This window comes from Polistes fuscatus, unplaced genomic scaffold (genome assembly GCF_010416935.1).
Source record: "Polistes fuscatus isolate 324 unplaced genomic scaffold, CU_Pfus_HIC Scaffold8, whole genome shotgun sequence".
Taxonomy (NCBI): domain Eukaryota; kingdom Metazoa; phylum Arthropoda; class Insecta; order Hymenoptera; family Vespidae; genus Polistes; species Polistes fuscatus.
In genome coordinates this window covers 1,032,080-1,056,980 of record NW_025113162.1, presented here as the reverse complement: position 1 = coordinate 1,056,980, position 24,901 = coordinate 1,032,080, and the positions used below count along the sequence as shown (strand labels likewise).

General features: G+C 39.6%; 1 long non-coding RNA gene across 1 annotated transcript; it reads left to right on the top strand.

Annotated features, from left to right (window-relative positions):
• The first annotated feature begins 20,055 nt into the window (after positions 1 to 20,055).
• Positions 20,056 to 20,851, top strand: LOC122524926. Its single transcript, XR_006305671.1, has 3 exons — positions 20,056 to 20,185; positions 20,549 to 20,685; positions 20,749 to 20,851. It is a non-coding gene; the product is annotated as an uncharacterized LOC122524926 (long non-coding RNA).
• The last annotated feature ends 4,050 nt before the right edge of the window (positions 20,852 to 24,901 follow it).

The following is a 24,901-nucleotide window of genomic DNA, read 5'->3' as shown; positions in this document are numbered from 1 at the left end:
GTTTTTCGTCCTTTCTACTATCCATTTGTATATTCTCGAATAATATAACCATATATAACCACGCGCAAACCGAACGTCATTTTCTCGGTGATAGAAATAAATTTCATTTGATTTAAAGATTGGAATGGTGATTTAGCGCAGATGAGAAAGAGAGAGAGAAAGAGAGAAGGATCGTTTGAATAAAGTTATCTGATTTAATAGATCGAGGAGATTGGTTGGTTGCTTTGACATCGAGATCTTCGAACCCTTGTTGATTTCTTTTTTTATTTCTTCCTTTCTCTTTATCTTTCCCTCCTTTTTCTTTTCTTCTCGAAGGATTCAGCATTGAAAGCATCTCTCGTAGAAACCAATAGACTCGTGCCCGACATACTTCTACTTTTGTAAGTTGGATGAAGAGCAGCTAGCGGTAGGAAGGAAAGCCGCGTAATCCTCGCTTACGCGTTTCTTTCGTTTCTCTTTGAAAGAGCATTCAATGTATAGCCTCTCTTTATCCTTACCTTCTCGACTCGGAGATTCTTCGTTCTCTTTTGACGAGGGCGTTTCGTCGATATCTAAAATATCTACAGTTCTTCCTCGACCATTCGGCTTTGAGACGGTACAGCGAATGCTTCAAGATGAGTAGATACCAAAGAGGAAGAGGTACGAGGGAGAGAAATATTCTGACTTCTCGCTACGAGGAGTGGCGGTTTCGAAATGGCAAAGAGTGTTCCGACTTTCTCTCTCTCTCTCTCTCTCTCTCTTTCTCTTTCGATCTCTTTATTTCTGTCTCTATCTCAACGATTCGCGAAGTCGTTCTCGAGTAGTTCGAACTCTCTGGTAAACACGGTACGAGTAAGAGTAGTAGATAGAAGGAACGTACGCGAGCACTGAACTACTCGCATGTGTGACTCAGCTGGCAAAGTGAATTTTTATCTCTCTTCCACCCTCTCATCTAGCATCTCTTTCTTTCTTTATTTCTAGCTGAGAACGGAGGAGACCCTAGCCTTCTTCGAGTGGAACCTGGAGGACCGACGAGAAAGAGCATGTACGTAAAAGAGAGAGAGAGAGAGAAGGGCTAGAGGGGGAGGGAACGAAGAGAGGAGAAAAGCCACAATCCTCTCGAGAAACGCTCACTCGAGTCTACGAGTGCGGCTCTACAGAAAAGGATTTCGGATGAACGCGCCTCGCGTTAAGACCGTCGTACGTAAGGAAGCTTAAAAGCTAAGCCCTGAGCCGAATGACGACGAATCGCGAGAGCATTGTGCACGATGGAACAAACCAAAGGTATTTTCCTTCTCGAGAATCCCCAACCGACGACGGAAAGCGCCAGGTACTTACGCCATCGATGCGCTAACACCACGACTACCACGACTTTCTTCTTAAGGCTAAAACCTTTAACGCCTAACGTTATCCTTTCGCTACTTTTACGTTTTATCTCGTTTTATGGATTTTATTTCATCCTCTTCTTCTTTCTTACTTTCTTTTATTTTCTTTTTTTTTCTTTTTATTTCTTTAAGACGCAAAATAAGATTACCTTTGTAATTAGAAATTGCTGATGAAATTTTCTCTTCTTCTTTTATTCTCTTTCAATTGGATATTCGGCACGGTTGATTGTAATCAATAATTTTTAAATATTTTTTTCAAGACTATAACAAAATAAGTTATATTTAAATATTTATTTCGAATATACGATATTTTTTTGTGTCAAATCACTACGAAATCAACTTAGATCTTATTTTTATTCCTTTTTGAAATAGGAACATAAATTAAAGTAACATCATTTCATTCTAGGTCCTAAAAAAGGATTGAATTAGAAAAATTGAATGAGAAAAAATTCAGTAGTAATTATCACATCAAAGTCGAATTTGGACGAGGATCTCGAACGTGAAAAAGTTCGATTTGATAAATTATCTGCTTTGTATTTGTAGTGGGAGGAAAGAGGAGGAAAAGGTGTACGTAGGAGTAAGAGTTGGAGTAGGAATAGTAGGAGTAATCCCATCGAGGCGTGAAACAATTCCCTCCAGTCGAAGTCGAGTGCTTTCCGTAAAAACCGATCCCGAGTAATAAGGTAGTTCCTTGGGCTTATCCTGCCTTCCATTTACGGCTTGGGTCTTTGCTTCTTAGTTCTTCTTCTTCTTCTTCTTGATTCTCCTCTTCCTCCTCCACCTTTTCCTCTTTCTTCGCGGAGGTCGAACCGAAACGAAGGCAATTACGCGCTACGGCACTCGAAATTATCGCCCTTCTTCTTCTCTGTCTTTCTTTCTTTGATTCCTTTCGTAAGAAATCGAGCGACCCTTTTTCTTCCTTTCTTTTTCTTTCTTACTTTATTTATTTTCTACACCTTCCGCAACGTGCTTTCACTTTCGCGACAATCGATACAGGTCCGAAGGTCTTTCTCCTTCATTAAAGTGTCAATCCAGTCTCGAGAGGTAGTACTTTCATCGCCCTTAGCATCTTTTTCTTCTTTTTGTCTCCCCCCTCGCCACCTCCTCTCTCTCTCTCTTTTTCTCTCTATCTTTCTCTTATTTCTTTTTTATCCGATATCTCACCCTTCTTTCACTTTCGCCAAAGATGTCCGTGAAATAAAGCGAGCTTCATTCTCAAGATTCCCTTTCTACAATATCTTCTCTCTATTTCTTTTTTTTCTCTTTTCATTCTTCACGAAGATACTACCTCTTGATCGAAGATGATACGGAACTTTGAAATTGAAAAAAGTATCTGATTATTTAACTTATATAAATTTACGAAAGAAATATTTCTGTTCTAATGTATTTATCAAAATTATTGATAATGGAAATCAAATGATAGTTTCATTCGATTATGATCGATCTCGCTTAAAGAATTATCTAACTCATCGGAAATCGAGTCTCGAGCACGGTTCACTCGTCATTCGTTCTCTCTCTCTCTCTCACTCTCTCTCTCTCACTCCCTGTTTCTCGCATTAGAGATCAGAGCCGTAGGCCAAGGATTGATTATCATTCGAGTCACGAACGCCGGTGTAGTCGACGGCGCTATAAACGCGCGGCACTTTATCGCGTAATTGCCGGGGCTGTATTCTCTCCTCATTCTCTCTCTCTCTCACATACACATATTCTCTTCCTCTGTTTTACTCACTTACTTACTCATGCTACTCCAACAACCATTTCTCTCTTTTCACGCGGTCGCAGGGTGCCTAGGAAATCCTCGAGCTAGCCGAGAAAGTGTTTGGGAGAGTGTACGAGAGAAAGAGAGAAAGAGAGAGAGAGAGAGAGGGTGAGAGGGGAAAGTAGTTTAGCAAAGTTTGATAAAGTTGGCCGATTATGGTGAGCGTGCGCAAGAGAGGCGTTAGGAAAACGATCGCGAGACGCTAACGTCGAGGTAAGGCGTCCCGACGCCGTGTTGGGTGCGCACGCGAGTTTACAAGTCTCTTCCTCACCCTATTTCAACCACAGACTACAAGGTGTTCCTTCCTTCCTTCGTTTCTTCCTTCCTCGCTTGCTTGCTTGCTTGCTTGCTTGCTTGCTTGCTTCTAACTCCTCTTTCTCTCTCTCTCTCTCACTCACTCTCTCTTACAGGTCGTTCATTATAACTTGGCCGTGGGATGTATGCGGCCGCGTTGTTGACGCCGTTGGAGTCCCAATTATACACGCGTTGCCGCTAACTAACCTTATTTGCGAGGCCCGCGGCGGACACAATCCTCTTGGCAGCTTTGAACAACGTGCAACATCGTTCGGAAGCACGTTACTCTCCCTCCCTTTCGTAGATGTGTATGTGCATATATAGATCTCACTCTTATTCCGTCTCACTCTCTTTCCATCTCTATCATCCTCTCTATGATTCTCTTGAGTTTCGTCGGGGCAAATTTAATTGGAGCTTGACCTGAACCATCGCGTTTACGAGCATTGCGGAGAGTAGCCCGCGGCTTCCGCAAAACCGGAGGCGGATGTCATATTTCGATGGGCACGGTGTCGTCCCGTGGAAATTCACGCCTGATAATTCCATTCGACTTCCCCTCACTCACATCAAACACCGTAGATTCCGGTTACTATACTTTATCAGAGACATCGGCAACTTTGAACGCTCGCTCCGTTAAGCACGATGGAAATTTCGGCAGGTTTATGCTCGTATGGTTTCTAAGGTGAACACAAGTGGACGACACACCTTTGCCAGTTTAGTTCCATTCCTTCCGTTAGAATTTAACATTTCTTTCACATTTTTTTGAAGACTTTCGTGGAACAGTACAAAAAACGAAAGGAAATTTAACGAGATAAAATAAAGAAAGAGAGAACAGAGACTTGCTTTGCAATTCAGTTTTTCTCGGAGAAAAATAATATAACTTCCTGTAACAATATTTCCCGTCACGGTACATAAACGATGAATATTTCTGAAACTCGTCAGAGTCGAATTTAGATATTTATTATATCATTTTCGAACTTGTAGGTAGAGTCAGCTGGAAGATGCACTCTATGCACTCTGTGGAATGTCATCTACGTCGTTACGTATTTTTCTCCAAACGAGATAGGAAGAGATAAAAAGAGAGAGAAAGAGAGAGTTACAAATACGTATTTCCACGTTGGCGAATACCTACGGGCGAACTTTTTCGTGACGGTAGATACAAAATAGCTCGGTTGGTAGGAATTTATTATTCCAGTTATTGCTGTAACGGGTGCTCGGCGGCTGCGTGAAGGAATGTTAATAAAATTTTCTTTTATTATATCGTCAAAAAATGCTATACATCTAGTGCCTCGAGGGGATGAGATAGGAACGTATGTACGACGACACATCGTTTATGAACGTAGTTCGAAGACAAGAGTTTTCTCTTTCTCGTTCTCTCTCTTTCTCTTTCTCTCTCTCGTTTCCTCATTTTATTCTTTTTTCACAGACGGCATCCGGAATACCGCGGAGGTTAATATTTCACGTGGCCGGTTGTTCCGGCGTCGAGAAAATGGAACGGTCGAGTCCATAGCTTTCGGTCTCGTGGATAGAATACGGGGGTGGTTGGGTGCGTAAAGTTATGAGACCCTTTCCGGCAGCGGAACGGTCGGACTACCCGCGGCGTGATTTAGCGACAGAAAGTGTTCCTTTTCATTCAATAAAATCATCGCCTCGGTACCTTACCGAGAACGACGCGAAAAGAAATGGGAAAACGGGAGAGAAAGATAGGAGGAAAGGAAAGAAAGAGAGAGAGAGAGTTTCTACTTTGGTCGGCAGTTTCCTGCGCGCCGTCGGTAGGAAACTGAGAAGAGCTCGGAGGTAACCTAGCTCGACGGAAAGGATTTAATTACCCGTGCTGGAGAAAGAGATACTTCGTTCTTTCCAAAGAGTTCCCCGGGATTCGTGAATCAGCAACGTAATTGTAACTCCTACGAGCGCGTGTCTACGTGTTTGCAAAGAGAATACCTTTTAAAAGGAAAACCTTAATGATCTTACGCAAAGATTATGTAATTCTAACAAAAAGAAAATCACTGTCGAGGACATATAATCGATGATAAAAATTTTCTATTTTCTTTTCATTCTCATGGAATCGTTCGAAAAGTCTAGATGAAATTTTCTTTTGTTCAAATTTCGATTGACTTTTTTCGTATGATTTTGACAAAGAAAGATTTTTACCTAAACACCTAACGATTCTATTCAAAAATTACGCGAGACGAATTTCGCGTTTCGCCGTTAAAACGGAAGTGTAAAGCAATCGTTAACAGTTGGCCCGAAAGTACTGAAAGTTCTCTGGCTGACGCGAGTGCTGGATCGACGATATTCCATTTCCGGGTGTAGTGAAGGAAGTGGAGGAGTAAGCGGTATGAGAAAGTGAGAGGGATCGACCGTAGCTGCCAAACTTCTCCTTGACAAAGCGTTCGAACGGAAGCATCGGGCGTATACGCTATAGTAGTTGGAACGATAAAACCGAAACGACGAAGACGAAGACGACGACGACGACGAGGATGACGACGAGGAGTCTTGGCACTGCATCGATTAATCTCCGCAACTGGCAGAAGCCAGGTCTTGACTGCCTGTCTGACTCTGTGATTCCCTGAACTGATCTCTCTCTCTCTCTCTCCCTCCATCCCCTTCATTCTCTCCCTTTCTTTCTTTTGCTCTTTTCCACCAAACTCCTGCTCGAAGATAAGTTGTAAGAGCTTAGGAATCAGGAAACGAGCTTCCCTAGGAGTCATTATCGCCACTCCGACGAAATCGAAGTTTCAACGAAGAAGCGTTAAACGGATTAATCGATATCTCCGTTTGGTTATAAGCGATAAAGCTAGCTAACTAACTACCGGGATCGTCAATTCTAGAATAACGAAATTGGCTGCACTCGTTTATCTCTCCGAATATAGATAATAAGGAAAAGAAGAAAATGTCGGTGAAACTTTAAATTAATGAATCTTGTCACAGTTACATTGATATTGTCAAATACATTGCTCCGGGTTACAATCAAATAATCTCAATCAAAAATTATTCGCGAACGAGTTATTTAAATTTATTAATTTATCTCATGAAATAATTTTTCATATGATATATTTTTTAATATATCAACCCGGACGAGAGAAAGAAATGCCAAGATCAAGGTCATCGGGGCTGATTCTGCTGATGCATAGTTGGATAAAAAAAAGTGTAGTATGTTTTTTAAAAAAATGATCATTGTTTAAGACTGATAATAGCATTTCGATCTTTGAAAGTATTGGATCGATCGGTAACCAGCTAACGCTTTATCCCTTGCAATCGAGACGCGTGTATTTCTATTCGACGTCAAGTGGTGAGGGCATAAAAGCAGGAGGATGAAGGCGCCGGTTTGTAAGCCCCTTGAAAGAATAATGCCGACAATATAGGTGTAACTCTCATCCTCTTCACAGCTTCTCTTTCTTGCTTTCTTGCGCTCGTTTCTCTCTGTCTTTTTCTACTTCAGTATCTCCTCTCCTCCACTCGGTAAAAGCTTCTGCCACGTTCACTTCGAATTGTTTTCACCCTCTCCTTTTCTTCCACGATCTTCTTCGATTCTTTCCTTCTCTTTTCCTCCCGTTCACAGGAACTGTACAGTTTCCTTTTCTCTCTCTCTTTCTCTCTCTTTCTCGACAATGTATACGTATGTATATGTGTGTGTGTGTGTGTTCCACCCGCCATGGCCATTTTAACGGGCTTCCATTGTCGTTTGAATCGCGCGACGAAGTGCGAACCATTAGAGTGACTGTCACGAACACTATGATGACTATGTCGATGACGAGCTAGCTGAACGGCAAACGGGCTTTAGAGGGGAGAAAACAATCGTACGATTAGTCCTTGCAAGAGTCCGGATGATCGCTGTCATATTCGGCTTGAAACGTGACACAGGATGCTGACCATTTCACTGCATTCAAGCTTGCAGAGCCATGTCCAGTTATCTTCCGAGTAAGACTAGACTTACTCCCATTGGAATATCTGTCTACCACTCATCTTCCCTTTATCTCTTTCTCTCTCTCTCTCTCTCTCTCTCATTCTCTCTTCGCTAATGGATTAGACCATTTAATTTGCTTACTGCGAACATTTTATATGACTGAAATGGAGGAAGACGAATTTCACGATATTTTTTGCTATATTTGAAAAAAGAAAAGTATAAAAAGGGAGATATCGAAGATTTTTCTTTTTTTTTTTTTTTAACGAGCTGCTCATTCGCTTAATCGATTAACTTTGCAAAATTTGTCAATAGTTTAGTATCGTTTTTATTTACTTTAATTTTAAATATAATATCATAAGTCAAGTACCTTGGTACTAAAGTTGAGAAAAAAAATATTTTATAAAAGTTAAGTTAATCGTGTTTTGGTCAGTGGGGTAAAAAAAATTCGTATAAATATTATACGTCCGTACTTCAAACTATAAACGAGATAAAATTTCTTTACGAGCGAGATTTAATTTATAAATAACTACTTTTTTTTCTCTCTCTCTCTCTTTTTTATTCTTTTTTGTTATCATCGAGAGTACTCGGTCCCCTTATTTCCCCCTCCCCCCACCGCGAAAATAAGACTTTTTCGAATTTCATGAGAGATCATTAAAATAGCTTTCCGATCGTTCGTAGATCTTCTTCGTCGAAGTCTAGTTTGAAAGTTTGAGAGTACCTTTACTTCGTCGAAGATACACAACCGGGAAACGGTGGTAAAGAAAAGGAGAAGAAGGAATAGGAGGAGGAGGAGGAGGACATTATGAAAGTTGGCGATTTTAAAAGGCGCGGAATATAAGCTAGCATAGCCGTAAATTTAATCGCGGTCCTTATTCGTGCTTGTGTTTGTCTTGCCGCTACTTTAACTGCATCCGGTAGTTCTACTCTGATTATGAGTTTCTTAACGTTCAAACTTTCGCTTCTTCTCTCTCTCTCACTCATTCTTTCTCTTTCTTTCTTTCGCAGACGAGTACTCCTGCTTCTTTCGAGGAAGAGGAGGGTTTATGTTCCGGAGCATAATAAAGCCGTTTTCTTCTTTCCTATTTTTAATTTTTTTATTTTATTTTTTATTTTTTATTTTTCTCTCCACCACTTTCTCCGTCTCTTTCTAACTCGTGTCCTTCCTCCCGTTTGGCCACCCTCGTGCTGCAAATTGCAAGAAAACTTTGGCTCATAGACGTAACGATCGTACGAGTTAGGGAGAAAGGGAAACACGTATCCCACTGTGCGACGCCATGGTTTCCGAGTTGTTCCGCCATGGTTTTCTGAATTTATATACAATATCTGAAAACTTTGTCATTTCCTAGCACGAGAAGTCTTATTATTCGCGCCTGTTTTCGTCACCCATCTAACGTATTCTTGGTCTCCTCCTCCATTCTTTAAAATTTAAAGGAGGGAGAGTGAAAAGAATCGCGAGAGGGTTTCCTTAATATTTTTATTTCCCCGAAGAATCTTCCGTTCTTTGAGCAAGTAATAGAATTTTTATCTCACCCTTAGACGATACGTTCGATTGCTTTTCTTCGATTGGATACAATCAGATAAAAAACGAGGTAACGAAAGAAAAAAGGATTTTAATGGCGATGAAAATAAAAGGAGAATTATTTATTCGTTACAAATAAGAAAATTATGATGATGATGATAATAATGTTAGTAACAATAAAAGGAAGGAAATATATAGAATAGTTGCCGCTCGATTTAAACATCGTGGATTAAAACATAAATCTTTGAATAGTTACCTTTGTCGACGTATTAATAGCCCGTTACACAAATTAGCTCCTATTCTATAGGTAGGATCGATTATCACGCTAATATAATTCGCTCGTGTCGGCTCGATAACAATTAATATGCGGGTACTTTCGATAGATCGATTTTCGTGGAATTTCATGCGGAACGGAATATATATATATATATATATATATATATATGTATAAATCTCTCTCTCTTTCTCTCTCTCTCTCTCTCTGACTCTCTCTTCGTTCACTCGTTCGTTCATACGTTCGTTCATACGTTCGTTCGTACATTTATAATTTATTTCCCTCTTTATAACATCCATACTAATTATACCTTTTGTCAATGGTCATTTCGTTTTATTCTCGGATTAAATATCGTTTAAAAGATTCATCGTTTACTTTTGCGAATTTGGAATGAAGAAAGCGTAGAGTAGTAGAATCCTAAAAGATTCATAGTTCAACGAGCACACTAGTGAATTGTTCGGATGATATCGTCGCAATATACGGAACGAGAGTACGAGATTCGTTGGACTAATGAAATGAACTAAAACGAGGACGAGTATTCGCGGGAGACGGAAATTCGCATAATAATCACGCGATGATAACGTTCGCGAGAATCGAAAACGAAATTAAATCCGGTATTCGCGAATTCTCGAATTCTCGTCGCGAATGAAACGCGATCGAGATATTTACGTCGATACGACGTGGACTCGATTACTACGAAGTGAGGAGGAAGAGGAGGAGAAAGAGGAGGAGGAAGTAGGGAGGGAGATTTTATCGATTCGCCGGGAGGTTTAATCCGAACGAATTGTGTTTTTTTTCTTTCCTCCCAATCGCTGCTTATTCGTCTCCATTGAGGCGATTTACCGATTAACAAATTTACACCTGTATTAGCGATCATAAACGTAGGTATATACATACACGTTAAAAGATTATCGATAACAAAAATTATATTAATTCTTGTTTGGTCGATATAAAAATATATATTTTCCCCAAGTTAATCGTTAATTATATAAAAAATACTTAACAAGGATAGGTCATTTTAAATAGAAAATACGAATCATCGATCATCGTAATCTAAGGGATGAATTGTTAATTGAATGAACCCCTTCTAACAACGTTAGTTCAGTTTGTAAGAATTAGAGGGTACAAAATCACAAGGTTAGCGGTCATTACTTACGTATTATGCAGGACTATAGTCTCGACGAGTAGTCTCGATTTCGAAATTTGCGCTTCCAAATGAAAATATAATGCCTATGGGGGGTGGCAGTAGAGAACGAGCCACGGCTGGCCGGCACAAATTTTCGGTTAGGGGAATCTAAATCTCCCTTCTCTCAGCGGGAAGTCGGGATGCAATCTCTTCCCGTTCCTTTTCTATCTCTCTTTCTTTCTCTTTCTGTTGCTACGGGATCTCTCCTAGATACGAAAGCGCGTGTCTCGCGAACAAAAGATTTATTGGAAATTGCTGAGAAGAAATGGAATAGCCCCGTCTCGCACACGCACAACCTCGTTGTCTCTCGTTTTCCTCGGCGTATCCATGACGATACGAAATCGTTTCGCGAAAAACAAAAGGGAACGAGGCGCAAATTCTCTCCTATATGATTTAAATAACGACCATGGTGTTATGGGAGGGACGCGCATTAGTGTATTGCTCTTCTTTCCTTTTCTCTCTCTCATCTATTCCTCCTCTCCTTCCTATTTTCTCTATCTTCTTTCTCTCTCTCTTTTTGGTTCAACTATTTTCCGTTATGTCGTAGTAAAAAAATAAAAATAAAAGAATATTTAAATGAAGGCCCCGTGATTGCAAGACAGGAAATACGATCTCTTTCTATCCCTTTCTCTTTCTTTCTTTTTCCCTTTTTCTATCTTTTTCTCTCTATGGTTATTACTTTGTACGAGATTACCTTGGATTAAACTAAAATGCACGTATTTTTCATGAATAATCTCTCAGAGATTTAACGTTATCGATACTACCGGTTATTATAGTCACCACTATCGCATGCTTATTGTGTCCTATCGGTAACTATAATCGTCAAATACTTCCTTTAATATATTCCCTTTAATGAAATTTGTAAATTTTATATTTCTACAAAATTAATTGTTATTAAAAATATAAAGTAAGTAACGAGAGATTATTGTTATTATAAAATTTGTACGAAGAAATTATTTCTTTCGCAGTAATTGCACGAGAATCTCTTAAGAAATTTTTTTCTTATATTTAACAATACCAAAGTACAAGGGATTATAAAGAGAATTTTTAATTTTATTTTTGTTTCATCGTTATAAAAGAATTCAGTGAAAATCTACAGACAATTTAATCCAGTGAAATAAACCGCGATGAAATCAAGCCTCCGGGAGTACGCTTAGCAGAATCCCATGAAACGTATCTTTAGTGTTTCAACCTCTTTAACCATTGAAAACTTAAAAGCACGAATACGTTGAAAGCAAAAGAGAAAAAAAAGAAAGAGACAAAGAATGAAAACGAGCGTTGTCTCACTCTCGGATAAAAGTAATCTCTTTAATAGCCACTTCTCTTGCGGATATTCGCACCACACTGTCGAAGATTCTCTTTCAGAAGAGAGAAAGAGAGAGAGAGAGAGAGAGGGAGAGAGAAAGAACGCTATCGTTGCATTGCAATTATCGGCCGGGCAATTAGAATCTAGATTTTAATCCTTAAGCATGCGGTTTTTGTGCGAATCTTACTCGCCGCGAACGACTTTTCCTTTCTCTTTTTTTTTCTTTTTAATTTTCTCTTTCGTTTTCTTTCTTTCTTTCTAACCATTGGTGAGAATTGCATATACGTGTAAATACATGTACGAATACTTACATTTACATATCTAGCATTAGAGAAACAGCAAGAGTGGTTCACTAATGTGTGCGCAAGTGACCAAAGAAATTAACCGTTTGTGTGTAAGCTATACCGGGTGGTTTAAATGTGTGTGTATGTGTGTGTGTATGTAAGAAAGAAAGAGAAAGAGAAAATTGTAGTCGTAATTGGTGGTATGCTTATGGATAATGACACGAATCTTGAAGGGACGGTTAAAAATATAAAAACCGTCGTCGTGGTCGCGAGCGATGCTCGAACATTTCCACGCTCGAACGCCTGCTGCTTTCTCTCTCTCTCTCTCTCTCTCTTTCTTTTTTATTTCTTTTTAATTCTAAGACGACTTAAAGTTACAGGTATCTAGATATATACGTGGATAAGAGATAGGCTGGTATACAGATAAGTTGGTAGGCAGGTATAATAAAAATGAAACAACTTTAATAAAAATCATGAAATTCTATCCAGTCGTTTACATCTCCGTCGCTTCTCCTTTAAATATTTCATCGTTTACGAGTTACACGAATTAGAAAAGTATATATGTGCGCATGAAGTATATATAGTGATGCGTTTTATTAGTCGAACGTGGATGTTCCATGAGATAAGACATTAAGAGAGGACAAGAAAAACGATTGGTTTTACGATTCGTTAAAGTCATAACGTCGAGAAAACGATTTATAATAAGACACTTTTTCATCACAGCGCAACCGTGAATATTGATAAGACTTTTTGAAATACTAGACGTTAATGCGTGTATTTTCTATCATTTTTTATCATTTCACTTTTTTTTCCTTCATAGTTAACAAAGAACTGACACGAAGACGTTTCTTAATCTCTTCTCTTTCTCTCTCTCTCTCTTTCTTTCCTTCTTTTTAATATTAAAATGCGAATCACGTAGGAATAACGACCGTAGATGACAATAACTGGCGAGTTGCGCACCTTGCGGCATATCAATTTTCTCGCGCGAGCTCTTCTCCTTCTATTACTTTCTTTCTCTTTCTTTTACTTTTACCACCATCTCCTCCTTTCCATCGCGACGCTGAGAATGATTGGTAATCACATCGTTCGTTTGATATCTTGGCTCCGAAACTAACGGTTAAAAATTATGCATCGCCGCGCGATCATTAATGACCATAATTTTAATCTACAGCTTCCTGCGACTCTCTCTCATAGCTTTCTTCTTAAAATCCGTACTCGATAGATCGGCACGGTCTCTCGTTCGTAGTTAGCTTCGTACAGTACATAATAATCAAGTTAATTGGAGTAAACGAATATAATATATCTATGTATATACTTACCTACCTGCCTACCTACCTGACGTTACAACGCTTACAAAAAGTAGATACATTAAACGTCCAAGTAGATTTTCTCTTAATACTTGGTAAAGCAAGTTCGAAATCGATGCGTAACACGAATGGAATAATTAATTGGCATACGTTACCAATCTATACCCCTTTCCACGAACTTATCCTGGACACTTTGCGAAGGAGAATATCAACGCGTACTAATTAAGGACTCCTTCGTCAAGCTTCGTTCGTTTCTTCTTCTTAAACCAACAATCTTCCTCTCTCTTTTTGCTACGTCTGCAGATTCGAAAAAATACTTAACTCGAAAAGTAATACCGTCGTAAAGCAATTTTCAACGTGGAACCTCTCTTTCTTTCTCATCTTCCTTTATCGTCTCACTAATTGTAAGTTAGAGAAAGAAAGAAAAATGACTAAATAAAAAAAATAACGATCGATTCCTCGAAGTTGGAAGGTGCGAAATGTCGAAAGGAGTCTCTTATTTTCCTCCGTGTCTATTATCGCTTTGCCCGATGCGTTTCTCATTTGCATGCAGACAGAGACTTCCGTTCGAGAGCGTTACGTCAAGCAGCCAACTCGAACTTTACTGAACGTATCCTCGTGCACGTATAACGGCGCTATCAAGACATTCGTTCGACGGTACGTTCTGTTCTTGTCTCTGTCTCTTTCTTATATTTATTTCTTTTTATTTGTCTATCTCTTTCTCTGTGTACTCTGAGTAGATCAAACTCGTATCCACAATTGTAGTACATACATATACACAGATAGTTATATATATACGCGTAAATACACGAGTAGCCGCGGGGTGAGGGATCCAGAGGGGTGTAAGAAATGGCGCAACGCTAGTAGGGGAGGTACAAATTGGTACAATTTGCCAGCGTCACGTAGACGACGCGTGTGGTACATATGCCGTGGGCGCCATCGAGTACTGGCGCCGTCCCTGGGGGCCTTTTGCATCATCCCCATGCATCGAACTCTCTTTATCTTTCTTTCTTCCTTTCTTTCTTTCCTTCTTTTACATTCGACCCTCTTCGTCCTTCCATCTTTCTTTCTCATGAAATTTTCTATCTCTCTATCTTCATTCCGAGTATTCCAATACGATTTGACGCAAATTAGTTTTAATGGTCGAAGAGAAAGAAAGAGGAAAGAAAAGAAAGACAAAGTCTTCGATGACTTTTTCTCATTTCTCTTGGCGTCTCTTCTCTCTCTCTCTCTCTCTCTCTTTTTTCCTCTTCTTTTTTCTCTTTCGTGTTCATCGGTGAAGCAGCCGAGTCGACGGGAATCCGTCGACCCCCCGGGGCCCATCGAATGCCTCTTCTCTTCTCGCAACTTTTCGAGCCACGATTACGAAAGAATCTCAAGGACCTGCTGCACGCGGCCGCTTGCTTAATCGTCCTTTTCTCCCCCATCCTCATCTTTTACTACGTGACGTTCACGGTGATTCACACACATACACACACTCGCACGCATACACGCACGCGTATGCATATCCTATGCATGCACGAATGTATTTAAGTATACACACACCTATGCGTTCGTATGTGCGCGGTTCGAATAAAGACGTAAAAGATTTTCAAGCCGAGACTTCAAAGTGACTGAGCCGTTTATTTTCAAGAGGACCCCCGATCGGGTGATTCTAACCGCGGGCGAGGATGTTCCATTAGACGCTCGATCGAACGAGTTAACTCAACGACCTCTTTCTTTCATTCTTTCTTTTTCTCCCTTCTCTCCTTTCTTTTGAAATGTTTTAACATTACGCTACGAACATCTTATCTTTTCTTTTTACATTTTTTTTAATACTTTTTATACATTCCATGTTTGTACTCTTCACGTTAACTCTTCGCTTTAGAAAAGAAAGAGAAAGTATTTTGGTTTCACTGGTAGACTCTGATATGTTTTAATACTAAAGTTCCGCAGATGGGACAGGCAAATGGATTCCGTGAGAGAAGTTACTTTCTTGATCTTTTGGCACGATCTTCGAAAACGACGGAAGGAGTCGAGTATTTTCCTTATCAACTACTCGGTAATTTCGAAACGTATCGTAATAAGTCAATTATGGACCGATAAGTCAAGTAGTCCCGATGTTGCATGGCATGCTAATTTAACATCATTCTCTCTCTCTCTCTCTCTTACTCTTACTCTCTTTTCTTCTCTCTTCCTCCCTCTCTCTGTCTTCCTACTTCACTTCATCTTTCTCACTCCTGGTAACGTGCGATGTATCGTCGCACGAAGTTCAACGTGTAAGCGACCCTAATGCCTCATGGGACTGTCGGCACACGTTAACTTTAGCTTATCGCGATTGAACAGAATTAATGGTGATACCTATAGCGACGCTTGAATTCCTCTCGGAGCCGTACCGTCTCGTTACATGCTACCTACGTAGGTGTCGACTGTCAGCCTGATTTGATAAGCGCGAGCGCGAACTCCGAATGCGATTCAAATCTCGGATGGTTTGATCGACCGATCTCGAACTAACTCGTTACGTTTAATCGATATATTATAATCAACTATTTCGCGTTTTATTAAGAAAAAAATATAAATATTACAATTATTTTTGCAAGTTTATTCTTTATTGTCTTTTTTGGAGATATTATTATTTCATATGTACGAATCACGAATATTCAATCGGGGCTAAAGAAATAATAACAAGGACGAGTTTAATCGTACACTCGACCAAGAGAGAGGAGTATAAATTTAATTCCGGAAAAGCTCGTCGGTGGCTCGTAATTTGAATTAAGATAACCGGACGTGATTCAAAATGGCACGCGTAATCGTGCTACTAACTGCCAGAGTAACGCGTACATTCACGGTATATCATCGCGAGGCACGCGTGTTCCATGTGCATCGACCAATTTGTATAGCCATCTTTCTCGCTTGTAATTAGAGATATATGTGTGTGTAAATATATACGTGCATACACATATACGTGAATACGTATATAGATAGATGCACGTATATAGGCTTGCATCGTGTTAGGGAGGAGATCTCCGACCAAGCGACGACTAAATTAATCAAACGTCGTTTCTATCTCTCTTTCTACCCCACGTTTGCCATTTAAAATCCAACGCATGCCGGATTAATTCGACGATGATACGGAAGTTTATTTATGTTAGAACGTCATGGGCATAACGAGCGCCACGGAAGAATCGCAGTATTCTCGCACGCCCGATTTCACCCGGCCGATGTAATTTTCTACTGTGCAGATTGTAAATATGCGAGGATTATGCGATCGAGATCGGAAAATTAAACAACGAAGTATGCTCGTGGGTGTTACCACCACCACCGTCACCACCATCTACTACCATTTACCATGGACCGATAAAATTATGAGCCATGCGTACAAATCGATTCTATAAGCGTAGGTACGATTCCAATCGTTACTACCTGAACGATAAATTTTCATGGATTTTTTGATCATTTTCATACGCGAATAAATACGTACGATTGCACTAAATCTGTGATATAAATATTATAACATTTGTTTTATTTTCATTATTTTATCAAAAAATAGAAAGAAAAGAAATAAAAGGGAAAAGAAAATAGAGAAAAAAAATACCGGCGTGGTATTTCATCAAAAGAATCGAATAAATCGTAGGAAAGAAAAAAATTCCCAGAGTAATTCTTACGCATTTCACGTGTGTACGTAACCGCTAAATAACCCATGAACATCCACGTCGGAAGAAACGATAGCCATAAAATCACAGCCGCGCCTATGCTCGCGACGCGACGCTGACGACGACAATAACGAAGACGATGACGACGACAATGACGACGACGAAGACGACGACGAAGACGACGACGACGACAACGACGACGACGACGACCGCAACCACGACGCTTTCAGTCGCGTTGAACACGACGAGAATAATTCAGTGAGAGAGGAGAAATAAGTAAACGAGGAAAGAAAGAAAAAGAGAAACGGAGATAGAAAGTGAGAGATATGTGGAGAAACTTTATCTCTCTTTTCTTTTTTCTTTTTCTTTTTTTTTCTTTGGTATGGCCGATAGTAGTGACCACCGTTCGCGATGCAATATTCATGGACTCGCGAGGTACTTTTACGAATTTTTCATTTACCTCTCCTTGCCTCTTCTGTCCTCTGAACTACCGTTTCGTAAAATATTCTTTCTTTATATATCTTTTTTTTTTCTTTCTCATTCATCAAGATCCTTCTCGAGTACCGACAAATTCTCCTTTCATTTTAAGTTTCGAAGAAAAGTTAAGTATAAGGGGTAGAAGAGGTGGGGCTGGAGGGGAGAGGATCGAGAGAAAAAAAATAATAGGAGGAAGAGAAGGTGGGGGAAGAGGGGGGGGAGGTAGACGTGGACCCCTTCGTGAAACATGCTCCTATGAATCATGCGGCTTGGTGTCTGCGGACGACAGTATAAAGAGGACGCTCCGGAAAGAAAGAACTCTTAGAGGGCTAACTTCCTCATCCTCATCCTCCTCCCCCTTCTCATCGTTCTTTAGTCTACACCTTTTCTCTTGAAAAGTTGCGTTCTTCTACTTCTACTTCTACTTCTTCTTCTTCTTCTTCTTTTGCTTCTTCTTCTGCTTCTTCTTCTGCTTCTTTCAAGGACTATCCCAGTAGACTATTCCTCCTTTTTATCCTTCCACTGTCATCTTCTTTTATCAAAGTTAAACAATGGTACGCAAGTTTTGTCGCCATTCGAGGTGCGTTATTGCAGATGGAGTTTTCCCATCAGTCGTTCGTTCTATCCGAACAGGACGTGGCTCCCCTTTGCGTTCGTCAGAAATTTTGTCCTCGCAGCTTGGCTTCCGAGTTAATGAGCTCCTCCGAGGTACCTAATCCTTTCTCATCGCGAAACGAAAGGATAAAACGTTGAGAAATCTTTCATGTTTTTCCTTTTTATTTTTTTACCTAATGTAAAATCGAGCACGAATTATTGCATAATTATAATATAATTGTTATATTATATGATAAAGAAAAAAAAACGTTATTTATAAAATTACAAAATTAATCGAAGATATATGTATAAGAAGAAAATTCGTAGTTCCTTAGATATTTATTTGTATTTACAGAAATGATAAATTTATTATTCCATGCGGTATTTCAAAAGTAGGAGGATTTAATTTAGATTTAAAAAAAAATATAATTATTAATAATATAAATGTTTGTTTTATTAGCAATATCTGTTTGTTTGTTTCCTTACTTTATATCCATTCGAGTTATTGTATTTATCCAGATTTTATTTATTTTAGTTTCAGATGCGTATCATGGCGTAATAATTTTCTTCGACGGGACTGGAGAGATCACATCATAGAAATATCTATCGTTAGAAATTTGTGATAAACGATCATGCTTAGTCGCAAGTTTGGAAATTTATCGTCCCATTGTAGCCAGGTCCAATAGCATGCGAGCGATAAGCTTACAAAACGCGCAGTGCAGAATTCGCGTCGATATCGAGAGACGAGCAAGCATTTATCAGGGTGGTTAGGAGGTGGGGGTTGGAGGAAAAAGCAACAACAACAACAACAACAACGAAATAAAAAAAAAGAAACAAGCAAAAGCGGAACAAACAACAAAAAAGTAAAAAAGGACTACACGTAGCGTTTCGACGGATCCGGGTCGAAAGCGATTGCTACGCAAAGTCGATTAAAATACATCAATACCTTTTTATCGAGAGGATATTCGGGAGTGTGGTACGGGTTTAAACGATTGAGGGTAGTATATTTTTCGTTGTCCGTTGTTGGTACGACCATAGATGTAACACAAGCAACGTTTTCGTTTACCGTTTCATTCATTTGACTACGCTCGTCGATATGTTGTTAATTTTACAATTGGCACGCTTATGCCCAACACCGGAGGGTAAGGAAGATTGATAGGTATATATATATATATATATATATCTATAGATTGATCGAAAATAGAGACGACCGGGGAAGGGCTGGTAGCGGGGAGTGAGGAGAGTGAGTAGTATCGAGAGACTCGTAATACAGACTCGATTCGTGTAATACATCATTGATGGAGCGTTACGGCAGCAACAGGACGATGTAGGGACGACTAGCTGGGACAGGATAGTATCTGTTCATCAGACAGTATAGCTACCAGGAATACGTTGTCCCTCTCCCTCTCACCCTGTTTAGATATGTGTCCTTCTCTCTTCTTGTCAAAATCGACTCTTTGCCAAATCAGAGTTTCATTCCTATCTCCATCTCTCTGGTGAATTAATTATAACCTACTTCCGATCGATTCACCAACGCCAACCACCGATAGTCATCGATTATTCAAGTAAGCTACCTAGCGCGAACCTTCTATCAAATGCTTCTGTTGTCCAATTCACAAAAGACCCATCACGATAAATCTTGGTAACACTTAATGTTTCATTATTTTCTTCTCTTCTATTCTCTTATCCTGTTTATGTTTTTCTTTTTTAGAAACGTGTCGTGAGCTTGACCAATTAAGACTTCACGTGCACGGAAGGAAGGAAGGAAGGTAGGAAGGCAGGAAGAAAGGAAGGAAGGCTCACGTAAAACGTGCGACCCCATCGTTTTCAGACGTAGTCATTAAGGAACGATTCTTTGCTTTTACGGTTTATCCTCTTCTCTGGACCTTCTAGATCTTGCTTGGTATATATATATATCTACCTACTGGGATAGCAAAGAGAAAAGGAATAAGAAGAATATACTCGTGTAACGGGAACAAAGACTTCCAAAGAGAAATCCTCCTTTGGCTTTCCTGGTACCTACTCGATCGACCTGGGAATTATCCGGACTATTACAGAGATTCTCCCGGCTTTATGTAAATTATATCTTTTTTTTTTTTTAATAACGATAGTCCAAGCTTTTTTATCGGACCAACACAGGTCGTATTTTTCTTTGCTTTGGGATTACCCAACAAACTAATACCAGTTATTTCCTTTTGTTTTGCTTTTTTTCTATCAGATACCTGAACATTGAGACCCTTTGGATATCGTTGAGAATATGGAAGTATGATATAAATCCACAGGTATTTATATGTTACCGTAAATAACTGAAATCCGTTATATTGCGAATTGACTAGTTTAAATGCAAACTATCCAGGAACATAAATAATCTCAGATTCTTGGACGACGCTAATATCGAATAATAAAATAAAATAGTAAATCAGTATTAGATATTTATATAAAAAAAAATTCTATAGACGTTACTAATGTAATAAATTTCTTAACTTCGCAGCAACAGGTTTTAGTCACCGTTGCTTCAAGTGCATAGATAAAATGCGAACTATTCATGAGCGTTAGTAACTTTGATTTCTTATTAATCAACTCGCGAAGTATAACGGATTTCAAGTATTTTATAGTAACATATACATATGTCTATAATTTGACAGTGTAATTCGGTGGATCACTGGAGGCTAAACGAGTTCGAAGATCAACAAGTTATCGACGCTATTCAATGATCGTTCCAGCAATGGCAATACACACGGTTAACTCTGATCGTATTCTATTGAACGCATAGCAGTTGCCGGTTGGTGAATCCGTTGTAATCCATCCACAAGCAGGAAATTACAAAATTACCTTGATTCCACAGGCAGCAGATAAAAGCAGTCGATGAATCGGCCAGGCGATCCCTTAGCTACCGCACTTTATTAAAGCTACTCGTTATACTGGATACAACTACTCGTTATAACTAAGGACTTAAGGTTAGTAAACGGTTAGAAGATGAAACAAGTAATATAGGATGCGAGGAAGGAATAGGAAGGTAAACGTTAATAACGCTAATTAATTAGAGTAATAATTCATAGGAAGGGATAATTACTAGCGATGGTTGTTCGTTAAGAACGAAATCAGGATGATGGTTCATAAGGACGATTGGTAAAAAGGGCCTCAAACCGAAGGAGAGCGTTTCCTTCCTTCCTTCCTTCCTTCCTACCTACCTACGAGGGGTTTAAACTCGCTCTAGGGAATGTAACGTAACGCGTTCTTCTTTGAGCGAGAGAGAAAGAGAGAGTTAGGGTAGCTTTTAGGGTGAACTGTAAGTGGGGCTTGCATAAGTAATGACGTCGTCGCGTTACGCTGCCTGGGATTCCAAAGGACAGAGGGAATTTTCGCTTTGGTAGAACAGCTGTGACGAGGCTCACGGTAGCTCAGGCTAAGCCGATCGGCGAAATCCGTAATGTCGTTGGCGTCGTTCACTCCTCGTTACTTTCGCGATACTCCCGCAAAATCCGAACACCATTCTTTCCCTCATCGACCACTCATCTTTCTTTTTTTTTTAATTAAGTAGGTAAGTAAGTACTATGCGTACGGGACACGCTTTAGATCTAAAAAAAAAACCAAATTTCCTATCGTATTACGTTTTCTTTTTCCGTATAAAATTAAATCGAGGATATAATTAGATACAAAACTTAATAAACGTGATGAATTAATCAAATCTGAGAGACTTCGATGCGCGCATAGAAATATCTGACAACTTCTTGCGTGGATCTAAATGAGTATAAAAATTAATTTGAAAAATTCATCGAACTTTTTAGATTTCAACAATTCTGACGAATAAGCTTACGGTATTTTTGCTCGAAAAATCCTGTATGCGTTTACTTATGTAAATACGTAATAAGATAAAAGGTAAAATATGAGCAGAGTCGATTTCATGTGAAGTAAAAGAAAAGTTAGTTTGCGTGCGAGCGCGTGCGAGGTAAACGACGCGTCGTAAAACCTCGTCGTTTCGATCCGGTCGACGGGGATCTGACGGTGTCGGTCGTTTCGAAGCGAATCATGCTTGTGTCTGTGCCCGTGCCCGTGCCCGTGCCCGTGCCGCGATTATCTCTCGCTCATCTCGCGTAACACGATTTGTAACGACGCGACGGCGAACGCGGCCGGGTGGCCGTGCGACCTCACTTTCCGTGATTAATGAGGAGCACCGATGATTTAGTACTCGGTTTCGCGTGTGCAAACTCTCGACTACGCGCCGATCGCGTGACTCGTTCGTTCTCTTGCTTGCGGAAGCCTTTCGAAAAACGCCGAGTCGATAGCGTTAACGATACTTTTGACTCTGGTATCACCCTTCGAAAACTCCCTTCACTACCATTCACTACTATTCATTCTCTTCCTCTTTCTCTCTTTCTCTCTTTCTCTTTTAGTAATTATTATTAACGGAACACGTCCCTTTCGTTCATGAAAGAGAAAAGAGAGGGTCAAACTCGTGTCGGCAAATTCGTCATGCTTATGCGTACGACTTTCCTTATCTTTTATCTTCCTATTACGTACGTACGTATAACTTTGATTTTTTTTCTTTTTTTACCACGAAAGGGTTGAAACTAGTTATAATAACTTCGCGTTCATTTTTCATTTAACGTCGATCGGTAAAATATTTTCACGAATTTCGACACGACTCCCTTTTAAGAATTAATCCAAGAATCTTATGCTGATCGTTACTATAATATAAGAAAGGATTTTTGTTTTTTTTTCGCGACTTCGATTACGTAAGATGGTTCTCTCTCTCTCTCTCTCTTTCTATCTTTCCGTGTCTACCGTTAAAAGGAACCTCCAAAGAGCGGACAGCTTAAGATCGTAAAAAGGAAGAAGATGAAGGAGGAGGAGTAGAGGAGGAGAAGAAGAAGAGGATCGAGACGGCTTTCGTTCCAAGTCGAGGGAAGAGGTAGAAGGATGAGGAGAAGAAGAAGAAGAAGAAGAGAAAAAAGGGTAGAGGGGACTTGAGTAGACGTAAAGAACTGTAGGTACGTCCGCATACATTAGTCCTCCTCCGCGACCCCCGGGGTCATTCTTGCAATTTTGCCCCGGTGGGAGTCTGAATCAGAACGAGATTCCTCCACCGAAATATATTTATTATTTTTTGTTTGAACATAGAAAACTACCGTGCAATGGCGACTATGCTACGAAAACGATACTCGATTCTTTCTACTTGAAGTTTTATAAAAGGACATGAATATGAAAAAAAAAAGAGGAAAATAATCTACGGTTCGAAAGAAGGAGTATGAAAAAGACGTCGTAATTCATGCACTTTACGTAGAAATAAAAATTTTCGATCTCGTCGAATTACGCCTCCTTCTGTTCCGTCGTTAAAAGAAATTATATTCATTCGGCTCGTTTCTTTCTTTTCCTTTTACGGTCGGAGATTAAACTCGCGCTTGCTTGTTCCATCGTTCGTTCGTTCATTCGTTCGTTCGTTCGGTTGTTCGGTCGTTCGTTCGTTCGTTCGTTCGTACGTTCGTTCGTTCGTACGTTCGTTCGCTGAGTAATATAGGGAGAATTATTAAATTTGCTGAGGGAGATAGAGGCTTCGAAAGATCGAAGACAAGAACGTACCGTCGATGAATCACGACTGATCGTAAATTTTCTCTCGGTATTATGTTACCGACATACCAGCTCCCGTACCGCGTGTTACATTTTCTTACGAATCTCGTTTTATTTGTTTTTTTTTTATTTTACTCTTTTATTTTCATTTTTATATATATATATATATATTTATTATTATTCTTATCATACTTATTTACGAATATTCTCAAAGAATACGACTATATTTTTCACCAAAATAAGAGGAACATAAACTTGTAGCAGTATACTAGAAGAGAACATTGGTGGAAGATGGTTCGTAGTTCACTGTTTTCCTCCTCTCGTACTTCCTTCACGCGAAGAAAATCTCTTTCTTCTTTTAAAGAGAGAAATAGACAAAGAAAAAAAGAGGAAAAAAGAAAGGGGGAAAAGGGAAGGGAAAAAGAAATGCCTCCTAATCGAGGGATTCTCGATCAACGTCCTGCACCGGAAAGGAATCATATTTTTCGCGAAGAAAATGGACGAAAGCTTTCCTCATCGTGTCCAAGCCCGACTGGTTTTGTTTCTCTCTCTCTCTCTCTCTCTCTCTCTCACACCTTCTTTCTGTATCCCTACGGAGTAAAGACGAACAACGACGACGACGACAAGGACGAGGACGATGACGAGGAGGAGGAGGAGAACCGTCTTCTATTTTCTCGTTGAACCGAGAAAAGCTTCCGAAACGCGGAGCTTTCATTTTTTGCTATCAGTTTTTTTCCTACCTGAAAACAAGCGAGCATGCCAGGCAGACTTCGCGGTGATTTTCGTCGACGGTTGTCTCTCTCTCTCTCTCTCTCTTTCTCTTTCTCTTTCTCTTTCTCTTTCTCTTTCTTTTTCTTTTTCTCTCATTCTATCTGCGTCTATCTCTCAGTGGGATTGATAATGCAGCAAGCAGACGACGGGTATCCTCCCGTCGATTATCGTCGAGAACAAATCCGATGGAGCTTGGGACAGAGGGTGTAGTAAAGTAGAAGGCGGATGAGTGTGAGAGAGAGAGAAAGAGAGAAAGGCCGAGGGTGGGCTTTTCCTCGAATACACGTGGAGAAAAACGCTTGCGGTGCCGGAGAATCGACGGAGACGATTATTTATCCCTTCCTAAAAGAAAGAAAAAGGAATATAAAGAGAACGAAAGAGATAGATAGATAGATAGATAGAGAGAGAGAGAGAGAGAAAGAGAGAGAGAAAGAGAAATCTTTTTCAGTAGAAAAAAAAGACAGACAAATAATCGATCTTGCTTAATTCGTGAGATAGAATCACATTTTCGTCGATCGATAGAACATAATTCCATCAGGAATAATTATTCGACTAACGACCGTTCCCTTCATTATTATAATGCTTTTCCGATAAATTTCTTTTCATTTTCTTTTTTTTTCCTTCTTTGTTTTTAAATTCTTTTTTATTGTGCAGAAAGA